We start from the raw sequence: 16426 nt of genomic DNA, 5'->3' as shown, positions 1-16426 counted from the left end.
TCGATACGGCGCGTGAGGTACTTGAATGTCTCGATCATGTCCCCCCTCTCCCTGCGTTCCTCTAGGGAGTAGAGCTGCAATTTATTCAGCCGTTCCTCATACGGGAGATCCCTGAGCCCCGTGACCATCCGTGTGGCCATTCGCTGGACCGATTCAAGTCTCAGCACATCTTTGCGGTAATGTGGTCTCCAGAATTGTACACAGTATTCCAGATGGGGTCTCACCATGGACCTATATAATGGCATTATGACTTCGGGCTTACGGCTAACGAAACTCCTTCGTATGCAACCCATGATTTGTCTGGCTTTAGATGAAGCTTTCTCCACCTGAGTTGCAGTCTTCATGTCCTCACTGATGATTACCCCTAAGTCTCGTTCCGCTACAGTTCTCTCTAGGATCTCACCATTAAGAGTGTAAGTCTTACATGGATTTTTGTTGCCAAGGTGCATGACCTTGCATTTTTTGGCATTGAAGTTTAGTTGCCAGGTCCTGGACCAATTCTCCAGTAGGAGGAGGTCATGTGCCATACTATCGGTCTTGGATTTGTTGTCAGGTCCTGTTGTGTTCTTGTCCACTATATTGCATAATTTGGCGTCATCGGCGAATAACGTTAATTTACCCTGAAGCCCCTCAGCCAAGTCCCTTATGAAGATGTTGAACAAGATTGGGCCCAAGACCGAGCCCTGCGGCACTCCACTTATCACCTCTGTTGTTTCGGAGGGGGAGCCATTCACCACCACCCTCTGAAGTCTACCTCCTAGCCAGTCCCCTACCCATGTAGTCAAGGTATCTCCCAAACCTATAGAGCTCATCTTGCTCAACAACCTGCGGTGTGGTACGCTATCGAATGCTTTGCTGAAATCTAAGTACACGACGTCCAGGGACTCCCCAATATCCAGCTTCCTCGTCACCCAGTCAAAGAAGCTGATCAGGTTGGATTGACAGGACCTCCCCTTTGTAAACCCATGTTGACGGGGATCTCGCAGATTCCCCTCGTTAAGGACCGTATCCAATTGGTGTTTGATTAGAGTTTCCATTAGTTTGCTTACTATTGATGTGAGACTCACTGGTCTGTAGTTCGTAGCTTCCGTCCTGCTTCCTTTTTTGTGGAGTGGAATGACATTAGCCGTTTTCCAGTCTAGCGGGACTTTTCCTTTGCTAAGGGAGAGATTGAAGAGTGTTGATAGTGGTTTCGCTAAGGTGTCTCTTAACTCCCTGAGTACTCTGGGGTGTATGTTGTCTGGCCCCATTGCTTTGTGAACCTTGAGTTTGGATAGTTCACTGTAGACACTACTGGGCGTAAACTCAAAGCTGCAAAACGGGTCTATCGAGCTATCCCCTGTTGGTAGCTGAGGGCCGGATCCCTGCGCCTCACGGTTGAAAACTGAGCAAAAGTATTCATTTAACAGTTTAGCCTTCTCGGAGTCCGATTCTACATAGTTCCCGTCCGGTTTCCTAAGGCGTACTATCCCTCCTGTGTTCCTGTTTCTATCACTAATATACCTAAAAAATGCTTTATCGCCCTTTTTGATATTCTTTGCTAGATTCTCCTCCGCCTGCAATTTGGCCTCTCTGACTGCTGTTTTGACGGTTCTTGACTTGGCCAGGTAGTCTTCCCTGGAGCCCTGCTTCCCAGAATGTTTGAAGGAGATGAATGCTCTTTTCTTCTCTTTTATGAGGTTGGAGACCTCCGTAGAGAACCACTGCGGTTTGTTTTTTCTTCGTCGTTTACTTACAGATTTAATAAATCGGTTTGTTGCTTCATGTATGGTAGCTTTCAGTGTTGACCACAATTCCTCTACATTATCAGTCTCTGCTTGGTTTTGCAGCGACTGATGGATGAATTCCCCCATGTTCTCGAAGTTGGTGTCCTTGAAGCTGAGGACCTTAGTTAATGTGTTGGATTTGGTGAAACCTTTTCTGAGGTTAAACCATACCATGTTGTGGTCACTGGATGACAGCGTGTCTCCCACAGAGACATCTGTGACACTTCCTCCGTTGGTAAGTATTAGGTCTAGAATCGCCTGATCCCTAGTTGGCTCCAAAACCATTTGCTTGAGTCTTGCTCCCTTTATAGAGTTTAATAGCCTTCTGCTGCTGCCGGTTGCAGAGGAAAGTGTGTTCCAATTCACGTCAGGCATATTGAAGTCACCCATCAATACTGTGGCCCCACGCAAGGTGATATTCTCTATGTCCTCGATTAATTCCATATCAAGGTCTTCCTGTTGCCTTGGAGGTCTGTATACTATGCCAAGGTACAGACATTTGTCCTTTCCCCTGGCCAAATTTACCCAAAGGGATTCCCCTGTGTACCTAACATCTGTGATTCTGGTAACTTTGATGTCATCTTTGGCATATAGTGCTACCCCTCCTCCCATTTTGCCCTCCCTGTCTCGGCGGAACAAATTGTAACCCGGTATGACCTGTGGGAGTCCGTAAGCCAGGTTTCGGATATCGCCACCACATCTAGGTCGGCGCCCCTCATTTCCGTCTCCAATTCCAGAATCTTGTTGCCCAAACTGTGGGCATTGACGTACATAGCCTTCCAAATCCTAGGTTTGTTATGGCTATCTAGTGATATTCCCGATTGAGCTCCATCGGCTCCTTTGGTATTGTTTGCAATGTGTGTATTCTCCTTAGACCCTGAAACACAGTGTGAATTTACCCCGGACTCGAGAATGTCAGTATCCCCCCCAGATCCATGATTGCTATGTGTATATACCACAGATCCTGAATGGTATTTGCAGCTTACTTCATTAGATAGGTTATTAGTGCTTACTTCATTAGATAGGTTATTAGTGCCCGTACCCTCCCCCAACTTACCTAGTTTAAAGCCCTATGGAGTAGGCGGGCTAATCGGTGTCCAAAGACGTTCTTCCCTCTGCTGGACAGGTGCAACCCATCTGGTCCTTGTAGTCCTTGTAGTGCCTCTCCGTGGTTCAGGAACCCGAAGTTCATCTCATTACACCATCCTTGCAGCCAGTCGTTTGCCTTCTGGATCCGATTCTCTCTGGCTCTGCCCTTGCCCCTTACTGGAAGGATCGAGGAGAACACAACCTGCGCATCCAACCTCCTCAGCTTCTCACCCAGGGCACCAAAGTCCTCAGGTATCCTCTCCGGGGTGCTCCTGGCGGTATCGTTGGTTCCGACATGGATAAGAAGCATGGGGAAGTGGTCCTGGGGCTTGATGAGACTGTCCAAGCAGGCGGTTACATCCCGGATTCTGGCTCCTGGCAAACAGCAAACCTCTCTCGTTTGAATATCTGGTCTGCAGATTGGGCCCTCCGTGCCCCTCAGCATTGAATCCCCAATTACCACCACTCTACGCTTCTTAGGGGAGGACCGTACTGATGTCTCTGGGACCGGAACCTCCTGCTGGATATCTTCCTGTTCCTCATTGTCAGGTCTTCCCTGAAGCAGCTGGAATCTGTTCCTCAATGGGATTTGCGGGGTTGATGTAGAACTACCCTGTGTGTGAGAAAAAGAGACAGTATATGAGGAAGGTTTTTTGTGTTTGCCTGTGGAGGAGGTTACCAGCTGCCAGGAGTCAGCGTCGTCAGCCTCCTCCTGAATTCCAATTGTTGATCCCAATGAAGCAGGAATGGTGGTTTTGGGCGTCCCGAGGATGGTCCTGCCAGGTTCCTGTACGGTGATCTGGGACAGTTCCTGGATGACTTCATCGATGTAGGCCTCGTCATCCCGGATACTTCTTAAGCGCATGACCTCCTCTCTCAAGCTATTCAGTTCTTGTAAAAGGCTGTTCTCCAGTTGATCCGTCGTTTCTGTCTGCGTAGAAACTGTAGCCATTTTTGCGGGGATGGCCTCGGTCTGTACAGATACCTCTGTGCTTTGTCCCAGCTCTCCCTCTGTTTCCGTGGCCACCCCCTCGATCCCTTTGGTGACTGGACCGCCTACCTTGATTGTAGTCTTGTTGCTTCTGGTTCTACCTGCCATTTTTATTTTTTTTTTAAGAGATATTTGTAAGTTATTTAGTCGGGTATCTGTTAGTTGTCAGTCAGTTGAAGGTTAGAAGGATGAAGGTTAGAAGGATGAAGGGTGTCAGCTAATTGTTAGTTATACTGCCTGTTTATTAGTTTGCAAGTTTGAGGATTAGGGTGACTGCTGGTAAGAAGAAATTAGAAATTAAGCAGCAAGTTTAAGAAAGTTTAAGAAAGTTAGTGATAGAAAGCAGCAAGTTTAAGAAGGCTAGTGATAGAAGGTTATAGAGGGGCTGGGATAGCTTAAAAGCTGGGTTAAAGGTTAATTAGCTAGTTATCAGTGAAGGTGATTGTGCTCTGCCTTGTTGTGTATTCGGATCCTACGTTGGCAGTTTTCTGGAGCCCCTCTTAGAGGTCCTTCTCAAGGCCCTTCGCAAAGGCACTCTCGCTAAGGCGAGCGCCTTTGCCGCTCGCCTTCGCCGCGTGCCGAACGGCTGCGCGCCGTTAGCTCGCCCCCTTTTATGGGGGAATCTCGGCTGTGACGTCGGGCATGGGTGGAGCTACCACCCGCCTCTGTCCGCTCCCTTTGCCGCTTCTCCTGCCTACTCCGCTCCTCTCCGCCCCCTTGTACCGCCTCCTCCGACTCTCCTGCGCTTCTCCTGCCCTGCACCTGGACTCAAGCACACACACACAGCACCTCTGATCCTCCGATCCTCTCCGCTCTCAGCTCCCCACGTGCTTGTGTCCAGAAGGCTGGTTCAGCGATGTGGACCCTCTGCCTGCTCGCCCCCTTTTATGGGGGAATCTCGGCTGTGACGTCGGGCGCGGGCGGAGCTACCACCCGCCTCTGTCCGCTCCCTTTGCCGCTTCTCCTGCCTACTCCGCTCCTCTCCGCCCCCTTGTACCGCCTCCTCCGACTCTCCTGCGCTTCTCCTGCCCTGCACCTGGACTCAAGCACACACACACAGCACCTCTGATCCTCCGATCCTCTCCGCTCTCAGCTCCCCACGTGCTTGTGAAGGTTTTGCCTGTGAGGTTACCGTCTAACCACCTTGTTATCCACTTTTGTGGCGGTGGGAGGGCCTTTTCTGAGGCTTTTTTCCTTCTTTTTGAGTGAAATGTGAGGTGATACTTGTTTCACTATGTTCTAGCAAAACGATATTTTTGTCCTATTTTCACAGCAGTCGCCAATTGAAAGTGTTGGTCTACATACCCTAGGTACGCCACTGCTATAACCTTAAGAGGTATCAATTAGCCAATCTCATCGGCCATTAGAATTTTGGGAGTAATCTTAGACAGATAAATATCCATGTCAGCTCACATCAGCCTAGTCACACAGAAAGGATTTTGCGCACTCTGGAAGCTTAAATCAATTAGAAATTTTTTTGACCAAGCTCCTTTCATTCTTAGTCCATTCTTTAGTTTTAAGCATCCTGGATTATTGTAGCATTATATACTTATCCGGGCTACGCAAACACTTCCATAAATTAAGCATAATCCAAAACACCATCAGGCTACTATTTAACTTAAAAAATCTGACTTCATACCTCCTTATTATTTCAAACTTTATTGGCTGAAAATGGAAAACCGAGTTCTTTTCAAATTTGGCTGTCTCTTTTACAAAGCACTCAACGGATTACTACCTTCCTACCTTATTAAATAATTTTACTTCTCCAGATCAGGTCGAACCACAAGATCTCACTCTTTTTTTTTTTTCCTTTCCACCAGTTAAAGGTACTGCTCACAAAAGATTTGTGTCCAAACTCCTTGCCTACCAAGCTGCTTCAAGAAACCCAGACTAGAACCATTTAGTTTCTCCTCAACCTAATATGCATTTTAGAAAATCCTTAAAAACATTTCTTTTCTCAAAATAACAATCCTAATTTAAAATAACTTTTCCTGTTACTAAAAATTCTTCAATTCTTTTATTCCCTATGTTACAAATTTTATTTGCTATATCCTTGTAAACCACTTAGAACTGTAAGGTTTATGCGGTATATAAATAAATAATTATGTTATGTTAATGAATAGGTCAATCTTTGTGGCTGTTTTCCCATCTGAAAGATGCTAAGTAGTTACAGTCCAGGCTCTAGTGCAGTATTTCTCAATACGTGGTACGCGAGCCGCATGTTGGGAGTACGCGGCACTGCGCAGGTCTCCTGCCTCCTTCCTCCCTAATGGCCACTGCTGCAACAGAAGATCCCATGTCCTCCTTATTGCCTGCCCCCCTCCGCCAAAACCGCTGCCGCCTTCGGGGATTCCATGCCCTCCTTCTGCCTACCCTCCCACTGAAGCCGATCCAGAAGGCTTCCCTCCGATGTCAAAGCTAACATCAGAGGGAAGCCTTCTGGGTCATTGGGGGATTCCAGTTATCTCCTTCCAGGTCAGCTTCAGCGGCACTTGTTGCAGGAACGTGTCAGTGGCTCTTTCATGCTACATGTGGCTGACCCAGAAGCCTTCTCAGAGATGACGTTGGAGGGAAGGCTTGTGGGTCAGCTACGTGCAGCATGTAAGAGCCGCTGCCTACATATCCCTGCAACAAGTGCTGCTGAAGGCAGAAGGAGCAGCCCAGTTGGACATCCCTGAAGTAAGTGAGTGCAGCCCTGGAGTGAGCAAGTAAGGGAGAGAGGGGACATGATCTGAGAGAAAGGTGGGTGGGGGAAGGAGCACATTAGGACATGGGAAGGGCACGATTTTGGGACAAAGGCTGGAAGGCAGGGAGGGAGCTCGAACTTAGGACACAGAAGGAAGGGAGGGGTATGAACATGGGACAGAGATGGGAGGGAGAAAAGGGGAACTAACTTGGGACATAGGAGGGAGGGAGGGAATAGAAAGGAAGAATTGTTGGGCATGAGTGTGAGTGAGAGGGAAAGAAATGGTGCAGATGGGGAAAAGAATAAAGAGGAAAATTGGGCACAGAGAGAGAGAGGAGTGAACATAAGAACATAAGAAATGCCGTTGCTGGGTCAGACCAGTGGTCCATCATTCCCAGCAGTCTGCTCATGCTGTGGCCCCTTTGGCCAATGACCAATGCCCTAACTGAGACTAGCCCTACCAGCATACGTCCTTGTTCAGTAGGAACTTTGTCTTGAATCCCTGGAGGGTGTTTTCCCCTATGACAGCCTCCGGAAGAGCGTTCCAGTTTTCCACCACTCTCTGGGTGAAGAAGAACTTCCTTACGTTTGTACGGAATCTATCCCCTGTCAACTTTAGAGTGCTCTCTCATTCTCCCTACCTTGGAGAGGGTGAACAACCTGTCCTTATCTACTAAAGACGCGCTTGTTTGACATGTTTACATCTTAGTTGTGGTACTGTTTAACTTCTCCTTGTTTTTTAACCTGATGCATTCCATTTTTTAAATGGTTTTAATATGTATTTTATATATATTGACTGTATGTATTTTTTTTACTTTGTTGTGAACCGCTTTGAACTTTTGGTATAGCGGTATACAAAAAATAAATTATTATTATTATTACTAATCCCCTTCAGTACCTATTATTATTATTATTACTAATCCCCTTCAGTACCTTGAATGTTTTGATCATATCCCCTCTCAATCTCCTCTGTTCGAGGGAGAAGAGGCCCAGTTTCTCTAATCTTTCACTGAATGGCAGCTCCTCCAACCCCTTAACCATCTTAGTCGCTCTTCTCTGGACCCTCTTGAGTAGTACCGTGTCCTTCTTCATGTACGGTGACCAGTGCTGGATGCAGTACTCCAGGTGAGGGCACACCATGGCCCGGTACAGCGGCATGATAACCTTCTCTGATCTGTTCGCAATCCCCTTCTTTATCATTCCTAGCATTCTGTTCACCCTTTTTGCCGCCGCCGCACATTGCGTAGACGGCTTCATCGACTTGTCGATCAGAACTCCCAAGTCCCTTTCCTGGGAGGTCTCTCCAAGTACCGCCCCGGACATCCTGTATTCATGCATGAGATTTTTGTTACCGACATGCATCACTTTTCACTTATCCACGTTGAACCTCATCTGCCATGTCGATGCCCATTCCTCGAGCCTGATTATGTCACGTTGTAGATCTTCGCAATCCCCCTGCGTCTTCACTTCTCTGAATAACTTTGAGTCGTCCGCAAATTTAATCACCTCACTCGTCGTACCTATGTCCAGATCATTTATAAAGATGTTGAAGAGTACGGGTCCAAGTACCAAGCCCTGCAGCACCCCACTGGTGACGCTCTTCCAGTCCGAGTATTGCCCATTTATCCCCCCTCTCTGTTTCCTATGCTCCAGCCAGTTTTTAATCCATGTGAGTATTTCTCCCTCGATTCCATGGCTTGTAATTTTCCAAAGTAGTCATTCATGCGGAACCTTGTCGAATGCCTTCTGAAAGTCCAGATATACAATGTCGAATGGGGCGCCATTGTCTAACTGCCTGTTTACTCCCTCGAAGAAGTGCAGCAAGTTTGTCAAACAAGATCTGCCTTTGCTGAAACTGTGCTGGCTGGTCCTCATTAGACTGTGTCCGTCAAGGTGATCAATGATGTGGTCCTTTATCAGTGCCTCTACCATCTTTCCAGGTACCAAGGTCAGACTCACCAGTCTGTAGTTTCCCGTGTCTCCCCTTGGACCTTTTTTGAAGATCGGCGTAACATTTGCCACATTCCAGTCCTCTGGAATCTTTCCTGTTTTGATCGACAGATTGGCTATTAGTTGAAGCAGTTCAGCTATGGTCCCTTTCATTTCCTTGATGACCCTTGGATGGATGCCATCCGGACCCGGGGATTTATCGTTCTTAAGCCTATTGATCTGCCTGTATACCTCTTCTAGACTGACCATAAACCCTGTCAGTTTTGTAGGGGTGTTTCCTTATTTGCACCTGAAGGTTAGGCCTCTCTGACATCATCAAGCCTGAACCATTGTCTGCAAGAAATCTTTCCAGCATGAACCTTGCAAGAAGAGAGAGAAAGAACACATCTTTGCTGTTTCTGCCTGATGCATTCTGGATATGTACCAGAATGGTATTCTAGTCAAGGACATCCATCTATGTCTTCATGCTTAGACTGTGTGATTCTTGGGGGAGTTATACTCCTATGCTGTGCTTATCTTTCGAACGGCACCTGTGTCTCCCAGCCTGAATGAGACTTTACACAGAAAGGCTATTCATCTAATATCTGTTTCTGGATTGGTCCGAGGAAGTCATCTGACGTGATCCAAGTGAAAAGTTGCTAATTATAATTAGTCTGTGTCGGGATGCGAGGGAACTCACATCTTACCACAGGTGTTCTGCACGCATCTTTTTCATAATAATTAAGACCTGAACAGTTACCTCGTGTGACTCTCTGCCTGAGAGAGAGTGAATCGGACCTTAAACAGATCTGATTTTCATCACTTCAAGGAAACTTGGCTGCCAATAAATTATAGCTGTACCAGTGGCTGACGAACACTGTTCCTGTAACCAAAGGATTTTCTACATCTGCTAAGCTGAGGAGAGACGTTTTCCATTTCACCTAATTTTGTGCTGAGGCCTAATTAGATGGTGAGCATAAGGAACTTATTATCTTATCAGCTGGGGTTAGATAAGTGCATCCGATTGTGATATAGGATAAGGTTTGGAAAGCTACCTTTGGTGATAACTATAATCAATTGCTGCTAATTAGGGATTATTATTATTATAAGGAATTGTTTAGTGTGTGTAAGAAGTAATTTTACTTAGTTATCTAGAAGAGTGTTGTGAAAATTATGTACTGAGTTTCATGTATGTAATCAGATATTTTGTGAACAATATTTAGATATTGCTGCTGGCTTGTGAATTATATTTTTCTATTTTCATAATAAAAGTATTTCTCATTAGCCTGGGTCTTGTGTCGTATAAATAGACAGAGAAAGCTGAACCTGGCAGAGATATTATGGTATTCCCTAGACAAAACTAACAGGCACGTAACTCGTTTATGTAACTGCTTAGTCTACCATAAATCTTGCTACAGTTTCCTGTTTTTGCTTCCAGCATATAGCCTGATAGGTTCCGGTATGCTGTGTATATCCTCTTTGGTAAATACAGATGCAAAAAATGTAATTCAGCCTATCAGCGATTGCTTTGTCCTCCTTTAACGTTCCCTTTATTCCATGGTCATCCAACAGTCCCACTGCTTCCTTTGCGGGTTGTTTCCCTAGCGAAAGAACAGCTTGAAGTTTTTCGCCTCCTTGGCTATTTTTTCCTCATATTCTCTTTTTGCCACTTTTACCACCTTATGGCACCTGCGTTGATGTTTGTACTTATTCCAGTTTTCATCCATTTTTGATCTTTTCCATTCCTTAAACAAAGGGTTTTTTTTTTGTCTTTGATCGCTTCCTTAACCTCTACAGTGAGCCACACTGGTTCTTTATTCTTTTTCCTCTTTGATCCCTTGTGGTATATATAGATTTTGCGCTTTGGTGACCGTATCCTTAAAACGAGACCAAGTTTGCTCCAGCGTCTTTATAGTGTTTATCCTCTTCTTAATTTTCTTCCCCACCATGCGTCTCATCCCTTTGTAATTTCCTTTTCGGAAGTTTAGGGCCTTGGCTGTTGTTCTGGACCGACGTTTCGCCCCTATTTCCAGGTTGAAGCGTATCATATTGTGATTGCTGTTTCCCAGCATCCCTTCTACTTCTACATCCTGTGCCGGTCCTTGCAGCCCATTTAGAACTAAGTCCAGAATTGTGTTTCCTCTCGTATTTTCCTTGACAAGTTATTCCAGGAAGCAATCGCCTACAGTTTCCAGGAACTTGGTCTCCCTAGTACAGCCGGAGGTGCCTAGGTTCCATTCTATCCCCGGATAGTTGAAGTCGCCCATGATAACTGCGTTGCCTCCTTTGCAGTTGCATTTAATCTCATCTGTCATTTCTTCATCAATTTCTTTAGACTGCCCTGGGGGTCGGTAGTAGATGCCTATCCTCGTTTCTGGTCCATTTGTTTCTGGAATTTTGACCCATAAAGACTCTAACTTATCTGTCCGTTGTGGCATGTTCTCTCCAGTAGATTCAATTCCCTCTTTGACATATATGGCAATGCTTCTTCCTTTTTGAGCCACTCTGTCTCTACGGTATAGTTTGTATCCCGGTAGCACCATGTCCCAGACATTTTCATCAGTCTACCATGTTTCCGTGATGCCGATGATGTCGATGTCATCCTTTTGTGCCACAGCTTCTAATTCACCCATCTTATTTCTAAGGCTCCTTGCATTCGTGTGCATACACTTGAGTTTGCAGCCTGTTCCCTTCTTGCATGTCCTTCCCTCTTGTGTCCCTTTTGGTCTGTCCTGTCTGCGATCTGGTGAGTCTTCCCCTCCATCTTCCTGCACGATATCCTCCGGGTATACCGGTTCCCAAATCATCGACTCTCTCTCTCAGTCGACTGTCGACTTTCCCCTTCTTCCTAGTTTAAAAACTTCTCAACTTCTCTCTTGAGGTAGATATGCATGGGAAAGAGAAGGAGGAGAGGAAGAAATGTTGGATATGGTAGTGGAGAGAGAACAGAGGGACAGATTGAAGGGGATGCAAGAGGGAGGAATGTTGGACATAGTAATGGAGGAATAGATATGGCATGATGCTGGAGAAGGGTGATAGAAGGAGAAATGAGCATGGGGCTGGTGGACAGTAGTGAAAAATGCTGCACATGATCAAGGGATGAGAGAGGGAGAAATGTTGGATGTGGCAGTAGAGGGGGTGGGAGAGATGCACCCTGGATCTCTCTCTCTTATACCATTCCCTCTGCAGCAAGGGAAAGACAGATGTACAGAGAGAGAGAGAGAGAGAGAGGGAGACATGTTGCCAATAGGGGTGGAGAAGAGAGGAAGAAAAGTTGGACTCATGGAGGGACAGAGAGAGATGTTGGGGGAGGGAATGAGGTCCGGAGGAGAGGAAGTACGCAGGAGACAGAAATATTGGATGCACAGATCAGAAGGAAGTGCAATCAGAGACTCATGAAATCACCAGACAACAAAGGTAGGAAAAATGATATTTGCAATTTATTGATCAAAATGTGTCAGTTTTGAGAATTTATATCTGTTGTCTATATTTTGCAATTTATTTTTCTGTTTTTCTATAGTTGTCAATGAGGTGATATTGCATATTTTAAAGTCATCTGCTTTGACCTCTGAAAAAAATCCTGAATATAAATAATAATTAACATTTTCTCTGTGTACAGGGTGCTTTGTGTTTCTTAAATTTTGTGGTTACCATTGTGTATTAATAAGATTATATTGTGTGTATATGAACAATGAATGGAAGAAATTGCATTATAATTAGAATTATTATTATGGGGGTAGGGTACTCGGTTGATATTTGTTAGACTTAGGGCAGTGGTCTCAAACTCGCGGCCCGGGGGCCACATGCGGCCCCACCAGGTATGTTTATCATAATCACAAAAGTAAAATAAAAGTTTATTGATCATGTGTCTCTTTAGCTATAAATTACAATATTATTATTAAGACTTAGCCAAAAGGAAAGATTTATAAAGAGTTTTACCTCATGCAAAATTGTCATTTCTTTAAGAAGACATTAACTATATTTTTCTGAGGCCCTCCAAGTACCTACAAATCCAAAATGTGGCCCTACAAAGGGTTTGAGTTTGAGACCACTGACTTAGGGGGTACTTGACTTGAAGAAGTTGAGAAACATTGCTCTAGTGGACAGTTGTCCAAATCCTTCACTTTCTTGGCGTGCATTGCTCCAGAGACGCCAACCCATTTTCGTTTTTAACCAAAGTTTATGTATCATACCTATTGTTTCAAAGTCAGTATTTGTTTACTTGTTTGTCCCTTAAGAAGGCATTCCAGACAGCTGAAACTGGGATCCTAGTCGGGACCCTAGCTTTGTTGTCCAGCCAAGTAAATATACTGGGACTTTTTTATGCTAATACAGTGGTGCCTCGCATAAAGAACGCCTCGCACAGCGAACGCTGCACACAACGAACTTCATTTCATGATTCATACAACGAACTTCGTTTCACACAACGAAGTCGCCTGAGCTTCCACGATCGCTGCCGATGTATTGCATCCTTCCGTGCAGGCACTGCAGGCAGTCGTTAGTCACTGCGCTTAACGCGTTTCACATAACAAACTTTTCGCATAACAAACTTGCTCCTGGAACGAATTAAGTTCGTTGTGTGAGGCACCACTTTAAATGTATTTGTTGATTGTTTTATGACATTTCTCTTGACTTTTTTGTTTGTCCCACATCCTTCAAACCAGGGGTATCCACACTGTTTTGGATTGCGAGCTACTTTTAAAATGACCAAGTCAAAATGATCTACCAACAATAAAATTTTAAAAAACACAAAACACACTGTATGCAGAGAAAATGTTAATTATCATTTGTATTTGTTTTTTTTTTTCCAGAAGCCAACGCAGATGACTTTAAAATATGCAATGTCACCTCAGTAACAACTATACAAAAATAGACAAATATACCCCCTCTCTTTTTTACTAAACCATGATGGACTTTTCTTCCAGGAACTTGTCCAAACCTTTCTTAAAACCAGCTATGCTCTCCGCTCTTATCACATCCTCTGTAAAATGTGTTATCCCAGGACAAGCAGGCAGCATATTCTTGACTGATGGGTGACGGCACCGACGGAGCCCCGGTACGGACACTTTTAGAGTGATTGCACTCTAAGAACTTGGAAAGTTCTAGAGACCGCACCGCGCATGCGCGAGTGCCTTCCCGCCCGACCCCGACGCGCGGTCCCTCAGTTTCTTAGTTTCTTAGTTTCCGCGGAGCTAAGAAGTCGCATTTTCAACGGCTGTTGAAATATTTTTTTCATTCGCCTTCCCGCTCGCGTAAACTTTTTCGGGTTCTTTTTGCCCTTCCGTTTTTCTTTCTTTAAAAAAAAAAAAAAAAAAAAATTTTCTCTTGTTTTTGTCAAGTTTCTTGATTTGACCCGGCGGGGCCTACTGCCATCATCGAGGCCTCGGCCTTCGATTTGGCAGAAGCCGTTTTTACGTTCATGCCCCCCCAGCCCGGGTTCAAGAAGTGCCAGCGGTGTGCACGGCCTATTTCCCTGACAGACCCGCACAACTGGTGCCTTCAGTGTCTGGGTCCGGAACATCAGGCCTCTACCTGCACCCGCTGTGCCACTTTGAAAAAGCGGACTCTCAAAAATCGAGAGATACAGCAGAGACTGCTTTTCGGCACCGACATGTCCGACCCCGCGTCTTCGGCGCCGGTCTCGGTACCTGTTTCGTCGGCACCCACCTCATCGATGCCACGCGATACCGCGTCGGCGTCGCAGCATGCAGGTAAGCCGGCTAAGAAGCCTTCCCCGCTGGAACGTCCTCCGGTCTCCATTGCAGAGAGTCCAATCCTGCCGACCGTGAGGCGCCAGCGGAAGCGCTCCGCCCCTATTGAGGTGAGTCCCTCGACATCGGGCTCCTCATCTCCGGGGCGTCGAGCGGCACCGCAGGTACCGCAGAAGAAAAAAGCGGTACCGGTGCCCTCCCTTGATGATCGCATTGCGGCCATCTTGCAGGTTCAGCTGAAAGAACAGCTCAAACAACTCCTGCCAGTTCTCCTGACACCGAGCCCTCCGGTGTCGGTCCCCACTGAGCAACCGGTACCGATCGTGGAACAGCCAGTATTGTCACCATCCACTCCTTCGGTACCGGTACACTTGACCTCATCGGCATCGATGCCTGTTCTCGCACCGGAGCCTAGGTCTCATCACCAATCGGTACAGACATCGGCTCCGGTGCGACCGATAACATCGCCCGGTACCGCGTCGGTGAGGTCGGGTAAGTCGGTACAGAAGTCCCGACACCGAGAACCATCCACCCCTGAGTCTCGGGACCGTGGTCCCCATATTCGAGACCCTGATCTGTGGGGCGACTCTGAAGAACCTCTTCAGTCAGAAGGGGAGTGTTCATCAGAGGAGGACGAGCCTGTTCTGCAGGATATTTCCTCCAAACCTGATTCCACCTCTTTCTCTTCTTTTTTAAGAGATATGTGTGAATCTCTTTCCATTCCTTTGGAGGCTGAGTCTAAAAAGTCCAAAGCTTTTTTGGACGCTCTTGATTTTGACCAGCCTCCAAAGGAATTCTTGAAACTCCCTTTACATGACATCCTGAGGGAGACCTTTTACAAGAATCTGGAGACTCCTCTTACCATCCCGGGAGCCCCTCGCAAATTGGATTCTCTTTATAAAGTAATCCCTATTCCTGGTTTTGATAAACCACAGCTCTCTCATGAGTCTCTTCTTGTAGAATCCACCCTCAAGAAGTCCTTAGGAGCTAGTGTCTATGCCTCTGTCCCTCCTGGCAGAGAGGGTAAAGCCATGGACAAATTTGGTAAGCGACTTTACCAGAATGCGATGCTTGCTAATCGTTCTGGTAACTATGCTTTTCATTTTTCGTTTTATTTAAAGCATCTCCTTACCACCATGGCTTCCTTTGAGCAGTACCTTCCTGTGGGGAATCGTGAGGCTTTCCATCAGTGCTCTTCAGCTCTTTTCCAGCTTAGGAAATTCATGGTAAGGTCTATATATGACACTTTTGAGCTTACCTCTAGAGCAACAGCCATTTCTGTGGCCATGCGCCGTTTGGCTTGGCTCAGAGTCTCTGAGCTTGATGTTAATCATCAAGACCGGTTGGCTAATGCCCCATGTTTAGGGGATGAGCTGTTCGGAGATTCTATGGACTCAACGACCCAGAAGCTCTCGGCTCATGAAACCCGCTGGGATACCCTTCTTAAGACCAAGAAGAAACCTCCACCTTCACGGCCATTCAGACAGCAAACGGCCTATCAGCGGCGTTTTGTGGCTCGCCCCTTGCAGCCTTCCACTCAGCAACCTAGGAGGCAGCGTCAACAGCAGCGACAAACACCTAGACCTCAGCAGCAACAACCAGCTAAGCAGCCTCCTCCACAAAAATCGACTCAGCCCTTTTGACTTGATCCTCGAGGGCATAGCCAGCGTTCAACCATCTCCTCTCCTCCCTCAACCGATAGGAGGACGACTGTCTTTCTTTCTCAGCCGGTGGGAAGTTATCACTTCGGACCAGTGGGTCCTCAACATCATCCGCCACGGCTACTCTCTCAACTTTCACACCCTTCCGGGCCAAAGTCTACCAAAAGAGTCTGCTTTGCACACTCCTCAATCTGCCCTCCTTTGTCAGGAGGTTCAGTCCCTCCTACTTCTAAACGCCATAGAGGAAGTTCCTCTGGACCAAAGAGGGCAAGGATTCTACTCCCGGTATTTTCTAGTCCCCAAGAAAACAGGAGACCTCAGACCAATTCTAGATCTGCGAGATCTCAACAAATGTTTGGTCAAAGAAAAATTCAAGATGCTATCTCTAGCTACGCTTTATCCTCTCCTCGATCACAACGACTGGCTATGCTCTCTCGATCTCAAAGAGGCCTACACTCACATTCCAATTCATCCGGCCTCCAGACAGTACCTTCGCTTCATGATAAATCACTGTCATTACCAATACAGAGTGCTCCCCTTCGGTCTTGCCTCCTCTCCAAGAGTGTTCACAAAATGTCTGGTAGTGGTGGCAG

The sequence above is a fragment of the Geotrypetes seraphini genome, chromosome 2 (assembly GCF_902459505.1).
Source record: "Geotrypetes seraphini chromosome 2, aGeoSer1.1, whole genome shotgun sequence".
NCBI lineage: Eukaryota > Metazoa > Chordata > Amphibia > Gymnophiona > Dermophiidae > Geotrypetes > Geotrypetes seraphini.
This window is presented reverse-complemented; position numbering follows the sequence as displayed.